General features: G+C 38.9%; 1 protein-coding gene across 2 annotated transcripts in view; it reads left to right on the top strand.

Annotated features, from left to right (window-relative positions):
* Nucleotides 1-25,695, top strand: part of ARHGAP32 (Rho GTPase activating protein 32) — a 272,293-nt gene that overhangs the window by 23,183 nt on the left and 223,415 nt on the right. The gene's annotated exons all lie outside the window — the stretch shown is intronic.

Here is a 25,695-nt window from a genome sequence, read left to right as displayed (position 1 = left end):
GGAGTCCTTTTTATATTCTGGATACTAGTCCTTTGTCAGATATTTGTATTGTGAATACCTTTTCCTCTTCTGTGATTTGCTCTTTCACTCTTTAATTGTCTTTTGAGGAATAGGTCTTTATATAATCCAATTTATCAGATTTTCTTTTATGGTTAGTGCTTTTTGGGTAATGTTAAAAAATATCTTTGCCTACTCCAGCGTCACAAAGATGATGATCTATATTTTCTTCTCAAAAACTTCATTATTTTACCTCTTATATGTAGATCTTCCCTCCATCTAGAATTGACTTTTGTCTAGATATGAGGAAGGGGGTCACAAAACATTTTTCTCCATATGGTTATGTAGTGGAGTCAGCACCATTTGTTAAAAAGATTATCCTTTCTCCTCCACTACAGCGTTAGGTTTGTCTTAAATCAGGTAACCAGAAGTGTGGCTTGTTTCTGGACATGATTCTATTCTGTTCCATCAGTCAGTTTTTCTACCCTTGTGCAAGTAGCATACTGTTTTAATTATTATAGCTTTATAATGGGTTTTGTTAACTGTTAGTGTTAAGTTCTTCACCATCTTTGTTCTTCTTTAAGATGGCCTTAGCTAACTGGTGATTGTCAACCGGTTATATGGAGTTAATATTCATTCTGTATGCCTTCCACCCTCTACCATACACACCCCTCAACCAGCTGACTGAAATACTGGCTTAATCTACTTAGCTGTCAAGAGGACCCAGTTAGGACCTCTAACCTCTTAGTGGATTTTCAGATTTATTGAGTAAACAGAAAACAATTTCTTTTCTGTTTATTGAGTAAACAGAAAATGTGATGAATTAAATTATTCATCACATTTAAACTCAGTGCTCGCTTTTAGCATAAATCACTGCTGTGTGCAGTAATCAAATATTTAGTTCAAATGTGTATATTTAATTGCACTGAGGCTTAATTTTCTCATTTGTAAGTAATCAGCTGTTTTGTTTATTATGACCAACTCTGTAGATACTGTGTTTGGGATTTTTGAAGCAAAAAGATGAAACAGGAATAGTAAAATAAAAATAAGACGAATCCATCTGGAAGACTGAATCATCTGTGCCTGACATTTAAAGGCAGTAATCTTTGTTAGTCACAATGTGATATTGTCACAGTTGGAAGAAATTTCTCCTCAGTATCCTGCCTTCTTTCCCCCTTCCATTTCATGTTGAATCAATTGGGGGAAATCATAATTTTTTAAACTGAAATATTAGTTATTTTTCTTCAAAATGAGTCATTCATAACTTACTTTCTTTGGGGGCTGGAGAATGGGAAGGAGTCAGGGAAGTAGGGGCCTTCTGGTGACAGTGACTGTGCATTCCACATTCCCATATGACACACGTCATCATGTATGGTACATCAGAGTTGACCCTTGAACAGTGCAGGTGTGAACTGTGTGGGTCCACTTACATGTGGGTATTTTCCAGTAGTAATTACTACATCACTACGTGGTCTGTGATTGGTTGAATCTGCAGATGCGGGGGTGGGAGGCGCCTATAAATTATATGCTGATTAACCCTTGCATTGTTCAAGGTCCAACTGTATTTAAAATTGAGACTGTCTTGGGAAATTGAAAATATATGAATTATTACAGTACCTTTGGAGAACTTTCTTTCTAGTTTTTAAACTCGGGGGCCAGACGATCAGAGATCTGTATACATGTGTGCTGCATGAGTTTTTAATTCCTCTCTCAATTAATAAATGGTGGGTTACAAGGGTTCATGTTTGCTTCAGAAGTTGGAATTGAACTGAATGTGAGTTAGGCACATAAGGCTCTAACCCCACCTATTTGCTTTTAATTACAAATAAAGAATATACCATTTCATTTATAATGTAATTTTAATATAATTAAGCTTGAATAGTTAAAAGTTGCATAATTATATCCTTCATGAGTTAGAATAACTAACCAACCCAAATCTGCTCAGATCCCTGGCAGCAGTCCATTTGTACAACCATGTGGTAGGCAGTTCACCTGTGTTAGCAGGTCTGATACAGATTTTTGCCTAAAGATCTCCGTGGCAGCATTTTTGAACAGGTACTTACTGAGTGCATATTGATTTTCAAATACTTTGTAAGCTCTGGCAATACAAAGATGAGCAAAATAGGTGTGTTACCTGCCATCACAGAAGTTTCCAGCTAGAGTTGTATAACTCTGGGTTATAATGTGGTGTGTTTGCCTACTGGTAAAAAGAAATAATTTTTTTCCAGCTTTATTGAGATATAATTGACATGTAATATTGTGTAAGTTTAATGTGATGGTTTGACGCACATATACATTGCAAAATGTTTACCACGTAAGGTTAGTTAACACATCCTTTACCTCTCAAAATTACATGTTTGTTGTTGTTGTTATGGTGAGAATATTTAAGATCTACTCTCTTAGCAACTTGCAAGTGTACAGTGCGGTATTGTTGACTGGAGTCAGCATGCTGCACATTAGATCCTCAGAACTAACTCATCTTATAACTGGAAGTTTGTACTGTTTGAGTAACATCTCCCCATTTCCTCTACCCCCCAGCCCCTGGCAACCACCAATCTACTCTGTTTTTATGAGTAAGTGATTTTTGATTGCCCTGTGAGTTTTCAGGCCTTCTGCTCCAGTTAAGGATAAAGTTTCTAGAACAATAGATTAGTATCAGACTTTTACATATTGTGGGCCATTTTTCCTCAACATGTAATTAGTTAATAGTGTGTAACGTAGCTGGATTTAGCCGTTTGCACTCTGTGCAGAGCATATTCTGTCTGAAAATATTAAGGCTCTGTTTCTGAGTGCTCCTGGAAACAGGCACTCAAAATTAACGTGCACCGCACGTTCTTTATGTATCACGTTTCCTTATCCTGCTCTTTTTGCTTGGATTGGGAAATAATGAGAATGTGTATAGTTACCTATCCATAGACTGTGGCCATATTTGGTATCAAGAGTATGTCCTTATTCATAGATAAGATCTGTGTCCATATATCACAAGTTCCTGTTTAAGAAGCAAAGTGAGGTAATGAACAGGGAGAGGGATGGATCCCTATCTGACAGAATTTAGGTGGCCACTCCCTAGGTGTCCAGGAGGAGGAGGGCAAGATTAGGACCAGTCTTTTTCAGAGGTGTGTAGGTTTGGTGCCCCTTCCTTTCCTTGTTGTCTTCCTAAGATCCTCCCTCTGTCTTCTTAACTTACCCTCTGGCTCTCCAGTTCCTTCCTGCAAAGCACACCTGGATTTGATTTATCTGTGTAGTTCTACTTTTACACCTTTTAAACCAATGTCAAGTTTGTCTGCCTCTTGCCATCTCCACTGCTACATCTGATAGATATTCTCTTTCAGTTACTGCAGCAGCCTCCTTACTGCTCTCTCTACCTGAAACTTTTCCATTCCAGCTCATTCTTCCTTCATTTTGGAGCCAGAATAATTTTACTGAGATGCCCCTATGGGTATTCAGGGAGTTTCCCTAGGTGCTTTTCCCTGGTTGGGCTTAGAGTTTGGCCTAGCGAGAGGCTAAAGCATGCTGTGTAGAGGGAGTAGCATTTACAAAGCTTTGATGCTTTAACTGATGGCAGCATCATTACATCAAGGAGACAGCCTCCAAGAAAGACTGCAGTTCTTTCAGACCTGATAGTCATTTACCTCTAGGCATGCTGGCAAAGTCAGTTATATTACTTACCGGTGGTATATCCTTACTTTAATTCAAGCCCAGATACACTTGAACCTTGTTTCTCTTACACAGTTGGATTTGGAAGACCTGTTCTGCCATTTATAATCTAAGAGCTTCTTCCTATTGTTTTCCTGGAGTATTTGATTCACTCTACTGTGTTTGTTTGGTTAAGAAGAATAACTAATTTGCAATGGTGATCAATATTTTGCCCAGTTCAGCAAACATCTTTGATGAGTTGGAATCTCCTGTCGAGGAGAGAAGTTGCCAGTTAAACTGTTAATGGAAAGCAGTGTATTAGCATAGACAGCATCCTGAAAATGCACAGGTACCATCTACTAATTAGCTGACCATTGTTGCCTCTTAACCAGTTTGGTGACAGTATATCCTAGGGGAGTTTGTTGTTTTCCTCCATTGATAATCAAAGATTAGACGTGACTACAGTTGAGAGTAAAGCTGTTAAGCTGGAAGTAGACCAATTAGTGTAAGTGATGGTAAAGGTGTTAGAGAAGATAAAAGTATACTGTAGTTGTAAAGGTAATGTCAGTTTAGAACTTCTCCTAAACTATAAATGATCTCCCTTTTCTGTGGTGGAGATAATACAAGGATGAGGCATGTAATCACACTGGCATGTTTGAGGTAAATGTCCTTTGTTGTTGTCTTCAACCCTCCATATTTTTTGCTCTATTTCTTCCATAATATTTTAGTTATAAATATATGTAATTAATATATTGTTGATGTGTTTCATTCAGTAAGTTCCTGTCAAATATAATTTTAAAGTATAGTTGCATTTAAACATTGAGCTTAAGCAAATTAGATGTTTTCTGTGTTTTCATGAATACATTTACATGCATTCATATAGTCCACTTACTTTTTAAGTTTACTGTTTTCTGCCATGTGTTTTTTACATTCAAAGGCACATTTTCCTCTTATTGAAACTGTTTCAAGATGTTGTGATGTAGGCTGGTGGAAAAATGATTCATTTGACAGTATTGTATTCTACAGTCAGGGTTATTGGAGTACATCATATTTCATTAAGGGAGAAAAGCTTGAGAAAAGGAGAGTCTGTAAACCAGATAAAAGTAACAGTATCTGTTAACTTCATTATCTTATCACCATCACCTTGGGAGTTACTTAGTGGTGCCTCATCAAGATAGGACCAGTCTACTTATTGTCTACTGGTTTAGAATTCTCTTAACCAATACCTAAGAAATCACAACTTGCTGGTTCAAATTATAAAGTATTTTTTGGATCTAAGCCAAATTCGAAGATGGATTTTATAGCATTCAGTGTAATTTTTTTTTTTTTACACTTATTTATTTATTTATTTTTGGCTGTGTTGGGTCTTTGTTGCTATGCGCAGGCTTTCTCTAGCTGCGGCGAGCAGGGCCTACTCTTCATTGCAGTGCGCAGGCTTCTCATTGCGGTGGCTTCTCTTTGTTGCGGAGCATGGGCTTTAGGCTCATGGGCTTCAGTATTTGTGGCTTGCGGGCTCTAGAGCGCAGGCTCAGTAGTTGTGGCGCATGGGCTTAGTTGCTCCGCGGGATGTGGGATCTTCCCGGACCAGGGCTTGAACCCGTGTCCCCTGCATCGGCAGGCAAATTCTTAACCACTGAGCCACCAGGGAAATCCCCAGTGTAATTTTGTTTTTGTTTTTGTTTTGCGATACGCGGGCCTCTCACCGCTGTGGCCTCTCCCGTTGCGGAGCACAGGCTCCGGACGCGCAGGCTCAGCGGCCGTGGCTCACGGGCCCAGCTGCTCCGCAGCATGTGGGATCTTCCCAGACCGGGGCACGAACCCGCGTCCCCTGCATCGGCAGGCGGACTCTCAACCACTGCGCCACCAGGGAAGCCCCCCAGTGTAATTTTTAAACATCTGTTCCTTGAATAAATAATTCTTTAAAAGGCAAAAATAATGTAATGGAATTCATACCCTGCTGTGGATGTGCTAAATAGTGTGATTTTTCTGAAGGGCAATTTAGGAATATGTATCAAGAGCTTTGAAGTGTTACCTTTGACCTAGTAATTCCATTTCGAGGATCTTAAAGATTTAACCAAAGATACTCATTGTAGTATTATATCTAATGATGAAAATTTGGTAAATCATAATGTCCAACAAAATATAGTTTTGATATATCCATATAGAAGAATGTTACTTAGCCATTATAAACTTTATTACTTAAGACTATTTAATAACAAGGGAAAATCATGATATAAAAGTGAAAAAGGTATGAAGAACTCTAAGAAGTTGAGCTCTATCAAACAAAAGCTAGCATTTAAAAGCATGAGTCAGGGGACTTCCCTGGTGGCGTAGTGGTTAAGAATCCACCTGCCAATTCAGGGGACATGGGTTCAAGCCCTGGTCTGGGAAGATCCCACGTGCCGCGGAGCAACTAAGCCCGTGTGCCACAACTACAGAGCCTGCGCTCTAGAGCCCACTAGCCGCAACTACTGAGCCTGTGTGCCACAGCTACTGAAGCCCGCACGCCTAGAGCCCGTGCTCCACAACAAGAGAAGCCACGGCAATGAGAAGCCTGCGCACTGCAACGAAGAGTAGCCCATGTTCGCCACAACTAGAGAAAGCCTGCGCACAGCAATGAAGACCCAACACAGCGAAAAAATAAATAAATAAATAAATTAAAAAGCATGAGTCAGCCCTGTATATAAAAGATCTGGAAAGATCATCAAGCCACATAAGATGCAGGAAAGCAAGGTATAGAATAATACACACACATACACAGAAAAATAAGATGTTTATGAAAATACACTAAATGAACCATTTTTAATTTGTATATAAGCATGTACAGGCATAAAGAAAAGTCTTTTTAGTAAAACTGTTAATAATGACTGGAACTGGAGATAATAAAAGGCTTACTTTGACTCCTACTTGACTTTTAACAGTGAGAGTGTATCTATATATTAATTTGTAATTTAACGTAATAATAAAAAAAACCCCTGCAACTTTTCTATTTTATAAAGAAAAAAATTCACTAAGATATAAGCATGGTAGGAGTTCAGATAGTTCTTAATATTCTTTGTATTTTTTTATAGTTTGCAGAATTTTGGCAGTGAACAGGTATTATTTTTATAATCTGAAAAAGCAGTAAGATTTTTTAAAAAGCTGAAATCACAGGTAATAGTGTGGTCTGGAGTAAGGATTGCTGTTATTCAGATCCTGGCTATAGCATTCTAGAGCCTTGTGACCTTGGGGCTGGGGTAGGGGGAGCTGTTTTACTTTTCTCACAGGATTTTTTGAAGAATAAATTAGGTATGACATATGTAGGTTAATTTTTATAGTGTCTGGCACGCATTTGGTGCTTAATGAACCTTTATTTCCTTCCTTCTTGTTTTTTTCTCATTAATGACATAATAAACTCTTCAAAAGAGATGGAAAATACCATAAAGCTATTAACAAAAACACAAATGTATTCAATAACTAGACAGTTGAAGAGCTTACAGTGTGATAGTTTCAGAAATAATCCTGCTACGGTACACAAAGTGAGAATATTCCTTAGAGCAAAACAAAGAACTATGGTATTTCACTTCTGATGATAGGAAGAGGTGAGTATCAATCCTCACTGTTCTGTATGAACCAGTTGTTAGTCAGCAGTAACATTGTTGTCTAAGTATAGTTTAGAAAATTCTCCACAGGTTCAACCTGAATAGTTTTTTTAAAGCTTTGTTATAGATAAATTGCTGTGTTGTTTTTTTTTTGTTTTTTTTGTTTTTGCGGTACACGGGCCTTTCGCTGCTGTGGCCTCTCCCGTTGCGGAGCACAGGCTCCGACGCGCAGGCTTAGCGGCCATGGCTCACGGGCGCAGCCGCTCCGCGGCATGTGGGATCTTCCCGGACCGGGGCACGAAGCCGTGTCCCCTACATTGGCAGGTGGACTCTCAACCACTGCGCCACCAGGGAAGCCCAAATTGCTGTTTTTATTCATCATAAATGTCAATATTAAGAAATAAAATTAGGATTTCAGGATAAGTCTTCTATTAGTAAATTAATATTTAAAATGAGATACCTTAATTTCAGAGGCTATATTTCAGTGACATAAGATAATTAGGGAAAATAGACATCAACGTAAAATTCTCAAAACAGTTAACGATTGTATTCTTCTTACACATTTGTTAGACATACAATAGAAAATACAGACATCTGCTTTTCCCTGTTTTACAGAGGAGGTATCACAAGCTTAAAGAGGAAGATTGATTGATATCAGCTGGTGAGGTGGCAAAGTAGGGTCTCGCCCTAAATACATTGGACTTGAGAAGCACAAACATTGCTGTCTCTGGTAATGCTGCATCTGATGTTTTCATACAAGGAAGCAATTTTTAAAAACACAAATTCAAAAAGATACATGCACCGCAGTGTTCACAACAGCGTTATGTATAATAGTCAAGGTACGGAGGCAACCCAAGTGTCCATCAACAGATGATGAATGGATAAAGAAGCTGTGGTATGTATATACAATGGAATACTACTCAGCCATAAAAAACAATACAATTCTGCCATTTGCAGCAACCCAGATGGACCTAGAGAGTATTATGCTTAGTGAGATAAGTCAGACAGAGAAAGACAGATACTATATGTTATCACTTATGTGTGGAATCTAACAAATAAATGAATGTCTATAACAAAACAAACAGACTCACAGGTATAGAAGACAAATTAGTGGTTACTGGTGGGGAGAGGGAAAAGGGGAGGGGCAAGATAGGGGTATGGGATTAAGAGGTACAAACTACTGTGTATAAAATAGATGAGCAACAAGGATAGATTGTACAGCACAAGGAAATATAGCCATTATTTTATAATAACTAGGTGGAGTATAATCTATAAAAATACTGAACCATGATGCTGTACACCTGAAACTAATATAATACTATAAATCAATTATACTTCAGTACAAAAAAAGGAAACAATTTCTTTAAAGGGCTGAGAGGTTTGGATAGGTATCAAGTGTTCCTGTTAGTTCATTTGTTTCCTTATTTAGTCATATTTCTCAAAGGAATACATTTGATATCATGTATAGCTGGCTATGTTTCTTATAGTCTTTCTCTTGAGTCGCAACCCTTCAAGAATGCCACATAGTGAAAAACAGTTGGGGATAGATTTTTGTGTGGTAGAAAATGAGTGTGCTTTGGGAAACCACTCTGCTCGTGTGACTCTGAGTCAGCAGCAGGGTCTCAGCTGGGAGCCTGCACTTACGGTTTGGCATGAGCACCTCTTTTCTTGAGTATCTACTAGTAATGAAAATTTCAATATTAATGCCAATTCAGTGCTTTTTATAAATGTATGAAATCCTTTAAAATTAAGCCCTCTGAGTTCATTTCCACTCTGATATACATATTTTCCTTTATTCTATATGATCTTTTTTCTAAAAAGCTAAAAAAATATGTTGGAATATGTTGTTCTTTCATACCCGTATCCGATTTTTTACCTTGTAGATTGGTCAGTGGTCAGTGTTTTTTTTTTTGTCTCAGTAGTGTCTTTATATTTTTAACCTTGTAGTTGTTTGACTTATTATAGGTTTTCTAGGAAATTTTTTGTTGTTTTAAATGAATTTCAGAATGGTTCTCTTTTGACTTTGTCCCTTATCTTAATGGCATCCTATTATTTTCCTTATCTAATTTAGTGTATTATTGTCATCCTTGCACTACAGCATTTGTTCTAAGAGGTAATCTGAGCGGCATTGTGTTACCCTATTCTCTTGGTTGGCTAAATGACTGTGAGAGAGGCAGTGGACTCCAGGCTCCAGGAGGGCAGAGACCATGTCAGCTTTACTCACTGTACACTATGTCTTGCACAGCAGGTGGTACATAGTAGGCACACAGTACAGAAGTACACGAGGGTGTGTCTAAGCACAGATAGAGCAGAAGGAACCTTGGGGTCATAGGTCACTATAGCCTGAGTCATCAGCGTATTGTTTGGGGTGTGGAGCACAAGAAAAGGAGGAGAGGGAAGATTCAGCCAGGATTTTAGAAGTATGTGGAGAAACGAGTAATAGTGATAACAGTAATTTTTTTTCTTCTTTTTTTAGCATTTTAACCTTTTTTTTCTTAATTTTTATTTTATTTTTTTATACAGCAGGTTCTTATTAGTCATCAGTTTTGTACACATCTCAGTGTATACATGTCAATCCCAATCTCCCAATTCATTCCACCCCCACCTCCACCCCACGCCACTTTCCCCACTTGGTGTCCATACGTTTGTTCTTTACATCTGTGTCTCTACTTCTGCTCTGCAAACTGGTTCATCTGTACCATTTTTCTAGGTTCCACATACATGCGTTAATATACGATATTTGTTTATCTCTTTCTGACTTACTTCACTCTGTATGACAGTCTCTAGATCCATCCACGTCTCTACAAATGACCCAATTTCATTCTTTTTTACGGCTGAGTAACATTCCATTGTATATATGTACCATATCTTCTTTATCCATTTGTCTGTTGATGGACACTTAGGTTGCTTCCATGAACTGACTATTGTAAATAGCGCTGCAATGAACATTGGGGTGCATGTGTCTTTTTGAATTATGGTTTTCTCTGGGTATATGCCCAGTAGTGTGATTGCTGGATCATATGGTAATTCTATTTTTAGTTTTTTAAGAAACCTCCATACTGTTCTCCATAGTGGCTGTATCAATTTATATTCCCACCAACAGTGCAAGAGGGTTCCCTTTCCTCCACACCCTCTCGAGTACTTGTTGTTTGTAGATTTTCTATTGATACCCATTCTAACTGGTGTGAGGTGATACCTCATTGTAGTTTTGATTTGCATTTCTCTAATAATTAGTGATGTTGAGCATCTTTTCATGTGCTTCTTGGCCATTTGTGTGTCTTCTTTGGAGAAATGTCTATTTAGGTCTTCTGCCCATTTTTGGATTGGGTTTTTTTTTTTTAATATTGAACTGCATGAGCTGTTTATATATTTTGGAGATTAATCCTTTGTCCGTTGATTCGTTTGAAAATATTTTCTCCCATTCTGAGGGTTGTCTTTTTGTCTTGTTTATGGTTTCCTTTGCTATGCAAAAGCTTTGAAGTTTCATTAGGTCCCATTTGTTTATTTTTGTTTTTATTTCCATTACTCTAGGAGGTGGGTCAAAAAGGATCTTGCTGTGATTTATGTCAGAGTGTTCTTCCTATGTTTTTCTGTAAGAGTTTTATAGTGTCTGGTCTTACATTTAGGTCTCGAATCCATTTTGAGTTTATTTTTGTGTATGGTGTTAGGGAGGGTTCTAATTTCATTCTTTTACATGTAGCTGTCTGGTTTTCCCAGCACCACTTATTGAAGAGACTGTCTTTTCTCTATTGTATATCCTTGCCTCCTTTGTCATAGATTAGTTGACCATAGGTGTGTGGGTTTATCTCTGGGCTTTCTATCTTGTTCCATTGATCTGTGTTTCTGTTTTTGTGCCAGTTCCATATTGTCTTGATTACTGTAGCTTTGTAGTACAGTCTGAAGTCTGGGAGTCTGATTCTTCCAGCTCCATTTTTTTCCCTCAAGACTGCTTTGGCTATTTGGGGTCTTTTGTGTCTCCATACAAATTTTAAGATTTTTTGTTCTAGTTCTGTAAAAACTGCCATTGGTAATTTGATAGGGATTGCATTGAATCTGTAGATTGCTTTGGGTGGTATAGTCATTTTCACAATATTGATTCTTCCAATTCAGGAACATGGTATATCACTCCATCTGTTGATACCATCTTTAATTTCTTTCATCAGTGTCTTATAGTTTTCTGAGTACAGGTCTTTTACCTCCTTAGGTAGGTTTATTCCTAGGTATTTTATTCTTTTTGTTGCAGTGGTAAATGGGAGAGTTCCCTTAATTTCTTTTTCAGATTTTTCATCATTAGTGTATAGGAATGCAAGAGATTTCTGTGCATTAATTTTGTATCCTGCAACTTTACCAAATTCGTTGATTAGCTCTAGTAGTTTTCTGGTGGCATCTTTAGGATTCTGTTTTTTTTTTTTTTTTTTTTTTACGGTACGTGGGCCTTTCACTGCTGTGGCCTCTCCTGCTGTGGAGCACAGGCTCCGGACGCGCAGGCTCAGCGGCCATGGCTCACGGGCCCAGCTGCTCTGCAGCATGTGGGATCTTCCCGGACCGGGGCATGAACCCGTGTCCCCTGCATCGGCAGGCGGACTCTCAACCACTGTGCCACCAGGGAAGCCCAGGATTCTTTATGTATAGTATCATGTCATCTGCAAACAGTGAGAGTTTTACTTCTTCTTTTCCAATTTGTATTCCTCTTATTTCTTTTTCTTCTCTGATTGCCATGGCTAGGACTTCCAAAACTTCGTTGAATAATAGCGGCTAGAGTGGACATCCTTGTCTTGTTCCTGATCTTAGAGGAAATGCTTTCAGTTTTTCACCATTGAGAATGATGTTTGCTGTGGGTTTGTTGTATATGGCCTTTATTATGTTGAGGTAGGTTTCCTCTATGCCCACTTTCTGGAGAGTTTTTATCATAAATAGGTGTTGAATTTTGTCAAAAGCTTTTTCTGCATCTATTGAGATGATCATATGGTTTTTATTCTTCAGTTTGTTAATGTGGTGTATCACATTGATTGATCTGCATGTACTGAAGAATCCTTGCATCCCTGGGATAAATCCCACTTCATCATGGTGTATGATCCTTTTAATGTGTTGTTGGATTCCGTTTGCTAGTATTTTCTTCAGGATTTTTGCATCTATATTCATCAGTTATATTGGTCTGTAATTTTCTTTCTTCTTTTTTTTTTTTTTTTTTTGTGGCACGTGGGCCTCTCACTGTTGTGGCCTCGCCTGTTGCAGAGCACAGGCTCTGGACTTGCAGGCTCAGCGGCCATGGCTCATGGGCCCAGCTGCTTCGCGGCATGTGGGATATTCCCGGACCGGGGCACGAACCTGTGTCCCCCGCATCGGCAGGCGGACTCTCAACCACTGCGCCACCAGGGAAGCCCTGTAATTTTCTTTTTTTGTAGTATCTTTGTCTGGTTTTGGTATCAGGGTGATGGTGGCCTCATAGAATGAGTTTGGGAGTGTTCCTTCCTCTGCAATTTTTTGGAAGAGTTTGAGAAGGATGGTGTTAGCTCTTCTCTAAATGTTTGATACAGTTCACCTGTGAAGCCATCTGGTCCTGGACTTTTGTTTGTTGGAAGATTTTTAATCACAGTTTCAATTTCATTACTTGTGATTGGCGTGTTCATATTTTCTATTTCTTCCTGGTTCAGTCTTGGAAGGTCATACCTTTCTAAGAATTTGTCTGTTTCTTCCAGGTTGTCCATTTTATTGGCATAGAGTTGCTTGTAGTACTCTCTTAGGATGCTTTGTATTTCTGTGGTGTCTGTTGTAACTTCTCCTTTTTCATTTCTAATTTTATTGATTTGAGTCCTCTCCCTCTTTTTCTTGATGAGTCTGGCTAATGGTTTATCAATTTTGTTTATCTTCTCAAAGCACCAGCTTTTAATTGTATTGATCTTTGCTGTTGTTTTCATTGTTTCTATTTCATTTATTTCTGCTCTTTTTATGATTTCTTTCCTTCTGCTAACTTTAGGTTTTGTTTGTTCTTCCTTCTCTAGTTCCTTTAGGTGTAAGGTTAGATTGTTTATTGGAGATTTTTCTTGTTTCTTGAGGTAGGCTTGTATTGCTCTAAATTTCCCTCTTAGAACTGCTTTTGCTGCATCCCATAGGTTTTGGATTGTCGTGTGTTCATTGTCATTTGTCTCTACGTATTTTTTGATTTCCTCTTTGATTTCTAGAGTGAACTCTTGGTTGTTTAGTAACATATTGTTTAGCCTCCATGTGTTTGTGTCTCTTACACTTTTTCCCCTGTAATTCATTTCTAATCTCATAGTGTTGTGGTCAGAAGAGATGCTTGATATGATTTCACTTTTCTTAAATTTACTGAGGCTTGATTTGTGACCCAAGATGTGATCTATCCTGGAGAATGTTCCATGCACACTTGAGAAGAAAGTGTAATCTGCTGTTTTTGGATGGAACGTTGTATAAATATCAATTAAATCTCGCTGGTCTAGTGTATCCTTTAAAACTTGTGTTTTCTTATTAATTTGATGATGTGTCCATTGGTGTAAGTGAGGTGTTAAAGTCCCCCACTATTATTGTGTTACTGTCGATTTCGTGTTTTATAGCTGTTAGCAGTTTCCTTATGTATTGAGGTGCTTCTATGTTGGGTGTATATATATTTATAATGGTTAAGTCTTCTTGGATTGATCCCTTGATCATTATGTAGTGTCATTCCTTGTCTCTTGTAACATTCTTTATTTTAAAGTTTATTTTATCTGTTATGAGTATTGCTACTCCAGCTTTCTTTTGATATCCATTTGCATGGAATATCTTTTTCCATCCCCTCACTTTCAGTCTGTATGTGTCCCTAGGTCTGAAGTGGGTCTCTTATAGACAGCATATATATGGGTCTTTTTTTTGTATCCATTCAGCAAGCCTGTGTCTTTTGGTTGGAGCATTTAATCCCTTCACGTTTAAGGTAATTATCGATATGTATGTTCCTATGACCATTTTCTTAATTGTTTTGGGTTTTTTTTTTTGTGGTATGCGGGCCTCTCACTGTTGTGGCCTCTTCTGTTGTGGAGCAACAGGCTCCGGACACGCAGGCTCAGTGGCCATGGCTCACGGGCGCAGCCGCTCCGCGGCATGTGGGATCTTCCTGGACTGGAGCGCAAACCCGTGTCCCCTGCATTGGCAGGCGGACTCTCAACCACTGCGCCACCAGGGAAGCCCTGGGTTTGTTTTTGTAGGTCCTTTTCTTCTCTTGTGTTTCCCACTTAGAGAAGTTCCTTTAGCATTTGTTGTATAGCTGGTTTGGTGGTGCTGAATTCTCTTAGCTTTTGCTTGTCTGTAAAGCTTTTGATTTCTCCATCGAATCTGAATGAGATCCTTGCAGAGTAGAGTAATCTTGGTTGTAGGTTCTTCCCTTTATTCACTTTAAGTATATCATGCCACTCCCTTCTGGCTTGTAGAGTTTCTGCTGAGAAATCAGCTGTTAACCTTATTGGAGTTCCCTTGTATGTTATTTGTCGTTTTTCCCTTGCTGCTTTCAATAATTTTTCTTTGTCTTTAATTTTTACCAATTTGATTACTATGTGTCTCGCGTGTTTCTCCTTGGGTTTATCCTGTATGCGACTCGCTGCGCATCCTGGACTTGCGTGGCTATTTCCTTTCCCATGTTAGGGAAGTTTTCGACTATAATCTCTTAAAATATTTTCTCAGGTCCTTTCTCTCTCTTTTCTCCTTCTGGGACCCCTATAATGTGAATATTGTTGCGTTTAATATTTTTCCAGAGGTCTCCTAGGCTGTCTTCATTTCTTTTCATTCTTTTTTCTTTATTCTGTTCCGCAGCAGTGAATTCCACCATTCCGTCTTCCAGGTCACTTATCTGTTCTTCTGCCTCAGTTATTCTGCCATTGATTCCTTCTAGTGTAGTTTTCATTTCAGTTATTGTATTGTTCATCTCTGTTTGTTTGTTCTTTAATTCTTCTAGGTCTTTGTTAAACATTTCTTGCATCTTCTTGATCTTTGCCTCCATTCTTTTTCCGAGGTCCTGCATCATCTTCACTATCATCATTCTGATTTCTTTTTCTGGAAGGTTGCCTGTCTCCACTTCATTTAGTTGTTTTTCTGGGGTTTTATCTTTTTCCTGCATCTGGTACATAGCCTTCTGCCTTTTCATCTTGTCTATCTTTCTGTGAATGTGGTTTTCGTTCCACAGGCTGCAGGATTGTAGTTCTTCTTGCTTCTGCTGTCTGCCCTCTGGTGGATAGGCTGTCTAAGAGGCTTGTGCAAGTTTCCTGATGGGAGAGGCTGGTGGTGGGTAGAGCTGGCTGTTGCTCTGGTGGGTAGAGCTCAGTAAAACTTTAATCCACTTGACTGTTGATGGGTGGGGCTGGGTCCCTCCCAGTTGGTTGTTTGGCCTGAGGCGACCCAACACTGGAGCCTAGCCGGGCTCTTTGGTGGAGCTAATGGCGGACTCTGGTAGGGCTCATGCCAAGGAGTACTTCCCAAAACTTCTGCTGCCAGTGTCCTTGTCCTCACAGCCACCCCTGCCTCTGCAGGAGACCCTCCCAACACTAGCAGGTATGTCTGGTTTAGTCTCGTATGGGGTCACTGCTCCTTCCCCTGGGTCCCGATGAGCACACTACTTTGTGTGTGCCCTCCAAGAGTGGAGTCTCTGTTTCCCCCAGTCCTGTCGAAGTCTTGCAGTCAAATCCTGCTAGCCTTCAAAGTGTGATTCTCTTGGAATTCCTCCTCTGTTTGCTGGACCCCCAGGTTGGGAAGCCTGACGTGGGGCTCAGAACCTTCACTCCAGTGAGTGGACTTCTGTGGTATAAGTGTTCTCCTGTTTTTGAGTCACCCACCCAGCAGTTATGGGATTTGATTTTATTGTGATTGCGCCCCTCCTCCCATCTCATTGTGGCTACTCCTTTGTCTTTGGATGTGGGGTATCTCTTTTGGTGAGTTCCAGTGTCTTCCTGTCGATGATTGTTCAGCAGTTAGTTGTGATTCCAGTGCTCTCACAAGAGGGAGTGAGAGCACGTCCTTCTACAGTGCCATCTTGAACTCTGTGTGAAATTTAAATACTTCCAGTTGGAATCAGTTCTAAAACTGACTTGAGAGCGACCCCTCTTTAAGTCAGTTTCTGATTCATGAACCAACTCACCCAAGCTCAAGTTACTTTGATGTTTAAAGAACTGTGATCCTTTTGAAGGTAGGGATTGTATTTTATTGATTTGACCAGGGAGTAGTATCATACCTGATCCTGGTGAGCTGTCAATAAAGTTTTGTTGAATACATGAATGAATAGAATATTATCAAAGGTTTAAAGAATATTTGAATAGGTTCAGAGCTTGATTTCCTTTTGTCTATGTAAATATTATGAAATAATTCCCAGTAAATTATTCAGGCAGAGTATCTCTTAAAACATCATTTATGAGAATAGCAATAACTACCCCAAAACACTGGTCATAAGCCTTAAGAGTACTATTATTTAAGATAAGAATTATGCATGTCATCCTTTGCCAATTTGAACTAAGAGAGTGGGAAAATGATAGTGACATACTGGGCTGACAAGGAGGCAGTAAAATTGTTATCCTCATACATTGTTGGGGGTTTATAAAATGGTTAATCCTTTTAGAAAGCATTTAAAAGTATAAGAACCATCAAAACGTGTATACTTTTGACTCAGTGTTATAATTTTTAGAATCTAATGAAGTAGTCCAAAGTAAGGCACTAGCTATATATAGAAAGATGTTAATTGTAGAATTGTTTATCTAATTGAAGAATATTATAGTGTTAAACCTCAAGTAAGTTAATTATCTCTCTGCCTCAGTTTTCTTTTCTGTAAAATGGAGATAAAACAGTACCTTTCTCAAGTTGTTGTGAGAAATAAATGAAATTATATGTATATTAAAGTAGTATCTGGCATATATAAAGCACGCAAATTTAGCTGCTACTGCTGTTGTGTTTTATTATTATTGATGAGTAGTTCTCTCATTTCTTGGAGTCCTTTATGTCATTATGCTAGGCATTATGTTGGGTGAATGGGAGATAAGTAAATAAAAGTTGTGGTTCTTGTTTACAGGAAACTTAAAATTCATTTGGTGGTGAATGTAATATATTTATAAATATTTTAATTACAGATCAGTATGTGTTAAGTGACACAAGAAAGTTACAAAGTGCTGTGAGTGCTCTAATACAAGGAAGATTGCAGATTGCTTTGGGTTTGTTGCGATGGAGAAGTGACATTTTCACTGAGCTTTGAAGGATAAATAGGATTTTGAGAAGTAAAACTATGAGATGGTATTTCATGGGGTACATGAGCAAAGACAGAGATTGGAAAATAGATCATCTATGTGTGTAGTGGAATAGAATTTGGGGTAATAAAGCAGAGGAGAGAGGAAGAGTCCCCATGTTGGAATGGTTTGAATGCCAAGTTGAGTTTTTATTTTATTCATGTGACATTGCTAAGTGATGGCTTTTGTGACCTGATTAGAGCTATGTTTTAGGAAGATTGAATAACTGCAGAATGATTTGCTGGAGGAAGAAGAGATGGGAAGTGGGAAGACTATTTTTTCCTCCCTTCCCCTCCCCTCCCATCTCCTCCCCTCCCCCTCCCCTCCCTTCCCTTCCCTTCCCCTCCCTTCCCCTCCCCTCCCTTCCCCTCCCCTCCCTCCTTCTTTCCTTCCTTCCATCAAAAAATATTTGTTGTTCACTCCTGTGCGGTGTTTTATGTTTTGTATTGAGGATAGTAAACTTTATCATATTTATTGCTTGACCTGTGATTGTTAGTGGTGTTTCAGAATGTAGATGATGAAGACTGTAACTAGTGTGGTGTTGTAGGAATGAAATATTAGATGTCAAATGCTTACAGAGGTGGCATGGCAGGCTTGATAATTTTGTATGTGGGGTAAGGGAGAGAGGTCCAAGTTAAAGACAACTTTTAGGTTTTAAACTTGAGTGACTTGGGGACTTATTGCACTTCTTGTTCCTAATGCACATTGGGAAATAAAGAGGGTGTGCTAGTGTATGTGGACAAGTGGGATTTTATATATGATTTATTTCGTTTGCATTGCCAGTGGAAAATTCAGTTGATTCCTTTTAGGAAGCAGTTAGCAATGGGGAACTGGGACTTGGCGAGTAGGGAATGGGGGTGGCCAGGCATGTTAAGAATATAGATTTGTAATCATGTCTACAGAAGTGGTAGATAAAGCCTGAAGTGAATGAAACTGTCATGGGAGAATGTGGGTTTGTGTGTGCTCTTAGTGGGGGTGGGTCTGGTGCTGAATACTCTTCATTTTAAAAGAGTCACTTTATTCCTTAAAAATATTATATATGCCCATTATAAAAAACCTGGTGGTATGGAGGGTATATCCAAAATCTTACTACTCAAAAGTAACTCATTAATATTCAGGAAGATCAGTCTAGACTTCTTTTTATACATATTTGTAGGTAGTTAGAAATAATTTTGGAAATTACTGTTTATTGAACAGTGTATTTTATTTCATACCATGACTGTCTTTAACAGTCCAAATCCCTCAGTTGTTTGTTTGTGATATTGAGTTCCTACCACTGTAGCCCTGTATAGGGCTGGGAGGAGGTACATTCTCGGTGTGTTGCAAGAGCTTGCCTTGAGGGGCAGTGATCAAGGGAGGTGACAGGAATGTGACACATGGTGGAACTAGTTGGCCTCAGGGTTCCAAGTAGAGCTGTGGTATGGTAGATTAAAGATGACTGCACATTCTTTGCTGCTCTTTAAAGGAGGCATTTAAATTATACTAAGAAAAAACGTTTTTCTGTCACATCATTAAAAACAGTTACTTCTGGTAGCACTTAGTGAATTTAAGTGGTATTTCAGGGTTAGTTTGTATTATTAATATTATAAAAGCTAGATTGCTACTATTGCAATTCCTGTCTTTAAGGTATATCGCATATATTTTCAAGAATATATTATTCATATATAGAAAATGTAAAATTAAAATCTGTAAAGAAATATTTTGTAAACTTAATGGTGTCCAGTTATTTCCACTTGTACCATGCTGTTATATGCTCCCTTTTGAGTAAGGAAGAGTTTGATCTTGTTGACTAGCTATAAATGGGGAGAATGTGCTTACAAGAATTAAACAACTTGGTTTAGGTATTGATATTTGATGGGGTTGGTTATCTGAAAGTCACATCTTAAGATGGTAATCTCAATTAGTATAACTGGCAAGTGGGACCTGCATCTTTAAAAATTTAAGTTTTATGCCCAGAATTAATTCTACAAACATTTTATGTGCAGGTGATATGTAGGAAATGAAGATTATAAAAAACAGTCCCTGCCCTGGAATTTATATAGTCTGAGAGGTGAGAGAAGAAATTTGTATGAACAAGGTAGAATGATAGTTGCCTGAAAAACTACAAAATGCTGTGGGGTCTCCAAGAGGGAAAAATCTATTTAAAAAAAAATTGTGTGGGGGGCTTCCCTGGTGGCACAGTGGTTGAGAGTCTGCCTGACGATGCAGGGGACACGGGTTCGTGCCCCAGTCCGGGAAGATCCCACATGCCATGGAGCAGCTAGGCCCCTGAGCCATGGCCGCTGAGCCTGTGCGTCTGGAGCCTGTGCTCCGCAATGGGAGAGGCCACAACAGTGAGAGGCCCATGTACCACAAAAAAAAAAAAAAAAAAATTGTGTGTGTATGTCTTGTAAGTTTTTTGGAAAAAAATTTCAGGAAGAGTGGCATTTGAGTTGGATTTTAGAGAGATGGCTTGGTGTCCGCAGACTGAGACTGGTTTGATGGATTAATGTGAGAACAACACAGGTGGAATAGTATGGAACGTATTTGGAAAATGGCCAGTAGTGTGTGTTGGCAGTAATGTGGGGAATGAGGAGGATTAATTGGAGATGATGTTAAGGCTGATGTGCTAAGGAGTTTGTACTCTATTTTGTAGGCGTTTGAAAACACTTGGAGGTATTTTATTTGAGCAGGAACTGATATCATTCAATTTGTATTTTAGGAAGGTTTCCTATAGGGACTAAGAGATAATTAATGGTAGGTAGGAGCATGAACTGTGGAGTCTTCAGTACAGGGACACCTCCTGGCTCTGTCACTCTTGGTAATCTGGTCAATCATGGGTTTACTCATCTGCAAAGTGGTGGTAATGATAGTACTTAGAGAGCTGTTGTGAGGCATAAATGACATTTTGCAGTGGAGTGCTTACTACAGGTCTTTTTTTTTTTTTTTTTTTTTTTTTTTTTTTTTAACATCTTTATTGGGGTATAATTACTTTACAATGGTGTGTTAGTTTCTGCTTTATAACAAAGTGAATCAGTTATACATATACATATGTTCCCATATCTCTTCCCTCTTGCGTCTCCCTCCCTCCCACCCTCCCTATCCCACCCCTCCAGGCTGTCACAGAGCACCGAGCCAATATCCCTGTGCCATGCGGCTGCTTCCCACTAGCTATCTACCTTACTACGTTTGTTAGTGTGTATATGTCCATGACTCTCTCTCGCCCCGTCACAGCTTACCCTTCCCCCTCCCCATAACCTCAAGTCCGTTCTCTAGGAGGTCTGCGTCTTTATTCCTGCCTTACCCCTAGGTTCTTCATGACATTTTTTTTTTTTTTTTCTTAAATTCCATATATATGTGTTAGCATACTGTATTTGTCTTTTTGTTTCTGACTTACTTCACTGTGTATGACAGACTCTAGGTCTATCCACCTCATTACAAATAGCTCCATTTCGTTTCTTTTTATGGCTGAGTAATATTCCATTGTATATATGTGCCACATCTTCTTTATCCATTCATCCGATGATGGGCACTTAGGTTGTTTCCATCTCCGGGCTATTGTAAATAGAGCTGCGATGAACATTTTGGTACATGACTCTTTTTGAATTATGGTTTTCTCAGGGTATATGCCCAGTAGTGGGATTGCTGGGTCATATGGTAGTTCTATTTGTAGTTTTTTAAGGAACCTCCATACTGTTCTCCATAGTGGCTGAACCAATTCACATTCCCACCAGCAGTGCAAGAGGGTTCCCTTTTCTCCACACCCTCTCCAGCATTTATTGTTTCTAGATTTATTGATGATGGCCATTCTGACTGGTGTGAGATGATATCTCATTGTAGTTTTGATTTGCATTTCTCTAATGATTAATGATGTTGAGCATTCTTTCATGTGTTTGTTGGCAGTCTGTATATCTTCTTTGGAGAAATGTCTATTTAGGTCTTCTGCCCATTTTTGGATTGGGTTGTTTGTTTTTTTGTTGTTGAGCTGCATGAGCTGCTTGTAAATTTTGGAGATTAATCCTTTGTCAGTTGCTTCATTTGCAAATATTTTCTCCCATTCTGAGGGTTGTCTTTTGGTCTTGTTTATGGTTTCCTTTGCTGTGCAAAAGCTTTGAAGTTTCATTAGGTCCCATTTGTTTATTTTTGTTTTTATTTCCATTACTCTAGGGGGTGGGTCAGAAAGAATCTTGCTGTGATTTATGTCATAGAGTGTTCTGCCTATGTTTTCCTCTAAGAGTTTGATAGTTTCTGGCCTTATATTTAGGTCTTTAATCCATTTTGAGCTTATTTTTGTGTATGGTGTTAGGGAGTGTTCTAATTTCATTCTTTTACATGTACCTGTCCAGTTTTCCCAGCACCATTTATTGAAGAGGCTGTCCTTTTTCCACTGTACATTCCTGCCACCTTTATCAAAGATAAGGTGTCCATATGTGCATGGGTTTATCTCTGGGCTTTCTATCCTGTTCCATTGATCTATCTTTCTGTTTTTGTGCCAGTACCATACTGTCTTGATAACTGTAGCTTTGTAGTATAGTCTGAAGTCAGGGAGCCTGATTCCTCCAGTTCCTTTTTTTGTTTTCAAGATTGCTTTGGCTATTCGGGGTCTTTTGTGTTTCCATACAAATTGCGAAATTTTTTGTTCTAGTTCTGTGAAAAATGCCACTGGTAGTTTGATAGGGATTGCATTGAATCTATAGATTGCTTTGGGTAGTAGAGTCATTTTCACAATGTTGATTCTTCCAATCCAAGAACATGGTATATGTCTCCATCTATTTGTATCATCTTTAATTTCTTTCATCAGTGTCTTATAGTTTTCTGCATACAGGTCTTTTGTCTCCTTAGGTAGGTTTATTCCTAGATATTTTATTCTTTTTGTTGCAATGGTAAATGGGAGTGTTTTCTTGATTTCACTTTCAGATTTTTCATCATTAGTATATAGGAATGCCAGAGATTTCTGTGCATTAATTTTGTATCCTGCTACTTTACCAAATTCATTGATTAGCTCTAGTAGTTTTCTGGTAGCATCTTTAGGATTCTCTATGTATAGGATCATGTCATCTGCAAACAGTGACAGCTTTACTTCTTCTTTTCCGATTTGGATTCCTTTTATTTCCTTCTCTTCTCTGATTGCTGTGGCTAAAACTTCCAAAACTATGTTGAATAAGAGTGGTGAGAGTGGGCACCCTTGTCTTGTTCCTGATCTTAGTGGAAATGCTTTCAGTTTTTCACCATTGAGGATGATGTTTGCTGTGGGCTTGTCGTATATGGCCTTTATTATGTTGAGGAAAGTTCTCTCTATGCCTACTTTCTGCAGGGTTTTTATCATAAATGGGTGTTGAATTTTGTCAAAAGCTTTCTCTGCATCTATTGAGATGATCATATGGTTTTTCTCCTTCAGTTTGTTAATATGGTTTATCACATTGATAGATTTGCGTATATTGAAGAATCCTTGCATTCCTGGAACAAACCCCACCTGATCATGGTGTATGATCCTTTTAATGTGCTGTTGGATTCTGTTTGCTAGTATTTTGTTGAGGATTTTTGCATCTATGTTCATCAGTGATATTGGTCTGTAGTTTTCTTTCTTTGTGACATCCTTGCCTGGTTTTGGTATCAAGGTGATGGTGGCCTCGTAGAATGAGTTTGGGAGTGTTCCTCCCTCTGCTATATTTTGGAAGAGTTTGAGAAGGATAGGTGTTAGCTCTTCTCTAAATGTTTGATAGAATTCGCCTGTGAAGCCATCTGGTCCTTACTACAGGTCTTAACACAGAGTAAATGCTCACAAAAAATATTTGCTACAGAAGAATATGATTTTGGAAAAGGGCAAAAGCTAGAGGTAGAAAGAACACACAGGAAAGAGGAAAGTCAGTCTGTACTAACCAACAAGGTAGTATAATATGCTGGGGCTTTTAAAAATTATGGAGATAACATTTTATTGCACTATTGAAAAGTCTTAATTGTGTTTGTTAGATATATGTGTGCATGTGTTTAAAATAAGTTCTCTGAAAAGGCAGCTGGTTATATTACATCTCGCCTGTCTTTGTATCAGAGTGACCTTAAGCCTGCATGAACGCACGGGTTAGTGACTTTTGTAGATACGTGGTGTTGGCGGAACAGGAGATGATTAGTAAACCCAGCTGCCTGGGAAGTCATTGATTGAAGAAAGACCATCGCTGAAGTTTTCACTCAGTGCTTCCTCACTGTGCAGCTTTTTTTCTTACTGGGTCATGAGAAATGAGAAGAGGGTAGAAAAGAAAGGACATGAAAGGGTAAAGGCTCCATTACTTGGCTTTGTTGTTAGGAGTTATTCCTGAGAGGGTATAAAAGTTAGAAGGAAGAATCCTTTAACATAAAGGTGCTCTGTGTCCTCAAAGGGACTGTGAATAAATTCCGTGATTGTTTGGCCTTAAGATGAGAGATTCAGGGTGAATTGATTTTACCTAAGCTTATGGGAAGAGTTAGGATTAGTCAGAACTGTGATTGAGAAAATTGAAAGTTACCTTGAAACATCAAAGTCCTTGGGGTCAAATGCGACTCTGCTTTTTCTCCAGCTCATACCCACTATATCAGCAAACTCTGTTGTCCCTACCCTCAAAATAGATCTTGGCTTGGGGCATTTCTCACTTCCTCCGTTGCTCCCACTCTAGCTCAAAATCACCATTTCCTCCTTGACTAGACCAAGGCAACAGCCCTAAACTGGTCTCCTTGTTTGATTTGTGTCCAGCTCAGAACTAGTCTTTATATAGCAGCTGGGTTAAACCTCTATAATATAAGCAAGGCCATATTCCTCTTTCACAGAAACCTTAGTAGATTCCTATTTCAGGTGTTCTTAGTACAACTTGGAAAGCCCTGCAAGGTCTGGCCCTATTTCTGAAGACTTTTCTCCTGTCACTCCACTGATACTTTATTGCACACCCTAGCCATCAAGCTGCTCTTGCCCCAGGGTCTTTGCACTTGTGGATCCCCCTGCCCAGATGGGCTTTCCACAGGTACCCACGTAATTCACTCAGTTTATTCAGGTCTCTGTTCACAGGTCACCTCCTCACAGAGGCTTCTCTGGTTACCTACTGTAAAGCAGGCTTTCTCCGTTCCCTTTAACAGGCTTTATGCACTTATCACTACCCAACAAATACATCTTTTAAGAACATTTGTCTTCCCCATTAGGATATAAACTCCAAGAGAGCAGGGATTTTGTTTTTTGGAGTATTCCTACCAGCTAGGACTTAGCAAAATGGCCAGTAAATATTTGTTTAATAGATGAATGATTTGTAAGCAAAAGGGGATTTATATTTCTTTAAATCTGAAATTTACTATTTTCATCACCATTTACTTATTATCAGCTATGTACTGGAGCAGGCAAAATGAAAATGTGAAATATTTAAGAAAAGGAACAACTAGGGAACCATAGGATTATAATAGGATATCCAAGCAGCTTTTGCTTGAGATCATACTTGGTGGTATAGAGGATATAGTCTTTAGAAGTTTCTTTCCCTCTAGCTGTAAATTATCTTTCTTATGACATTGTCTATGCTAAACTTGAGGGCTGACAAAAATTGTTTGATTCTTACAAATTATTTAGTAGCTGACTGATTTTGTAACTCTCTGGTTAACAGTGTGGTCTTCATCGTGTGTGATTCTTTTCAGAAATGCAATTTTTTAGGTCTTATAGTATGTAGAAGTTTTCAATCTTAAAGTGAATTTCAGCTCTAGATCTTTTTGACAAAGTTTCAAACTCTCAGTTCCAAATATCAGAGAACTATGTTGAATTTAAATGGCTATTTAAATTCCATTTAAAGTGAGGGACTTCCCTGGTGGTGCAGTGGTTAAGAATCCGTCTGCCAGTGCAGGGGACACGGGTTCGAGCCTTGGTCCGGGAAGATCCCACATGCCATGGAGCAACTAAGCCTGTGCGCCACAACTACTGAGCCTGTGCTCTAGAGCCCGCGAGCCACAACTACTGAGCCCACGTGCCACAACTACTGAAGCCCGCGTGCCTAGAGCCCATGCTCTGCGACAGGAGAGGCCCCCGCAAAGAGAACTCTGCACACCACAACGAAGAGTAGCCCCCGCTCGCCGCAACTACAGAAAGGCTGTGCACAGTAACAAAGACCCAGCGCAGCCAAAGATAATAAAATGCATAAACTTATAAAAAATAAATAAATAAAGGAATGAATGAATGGCTAAGTGAAAAACAAACGTTGCAAACACCAGAACGCTCTTTGGGATCATTAGGAAACCCAGCATGCCTTAGTGTA

Source organism: Stenella coeruleoalba, assembly GCF_951394435.1.
Source record: "Stenella coeruleoalba genome assembly, chromosome: 8".
Classification (NCBI taxonomy): domain Eukaryota; kingdom Metazoa; phylum Chordata; class Mammalia; order Artiodactyla; family Delphinidae; genus Stenella; species Stenella coeruleoalba.
The sequence above is the reverse complement of the archived record's forward strand: the minus strand, read 5'-3'. Positions and strand labels throughout refer to the sequence as shown.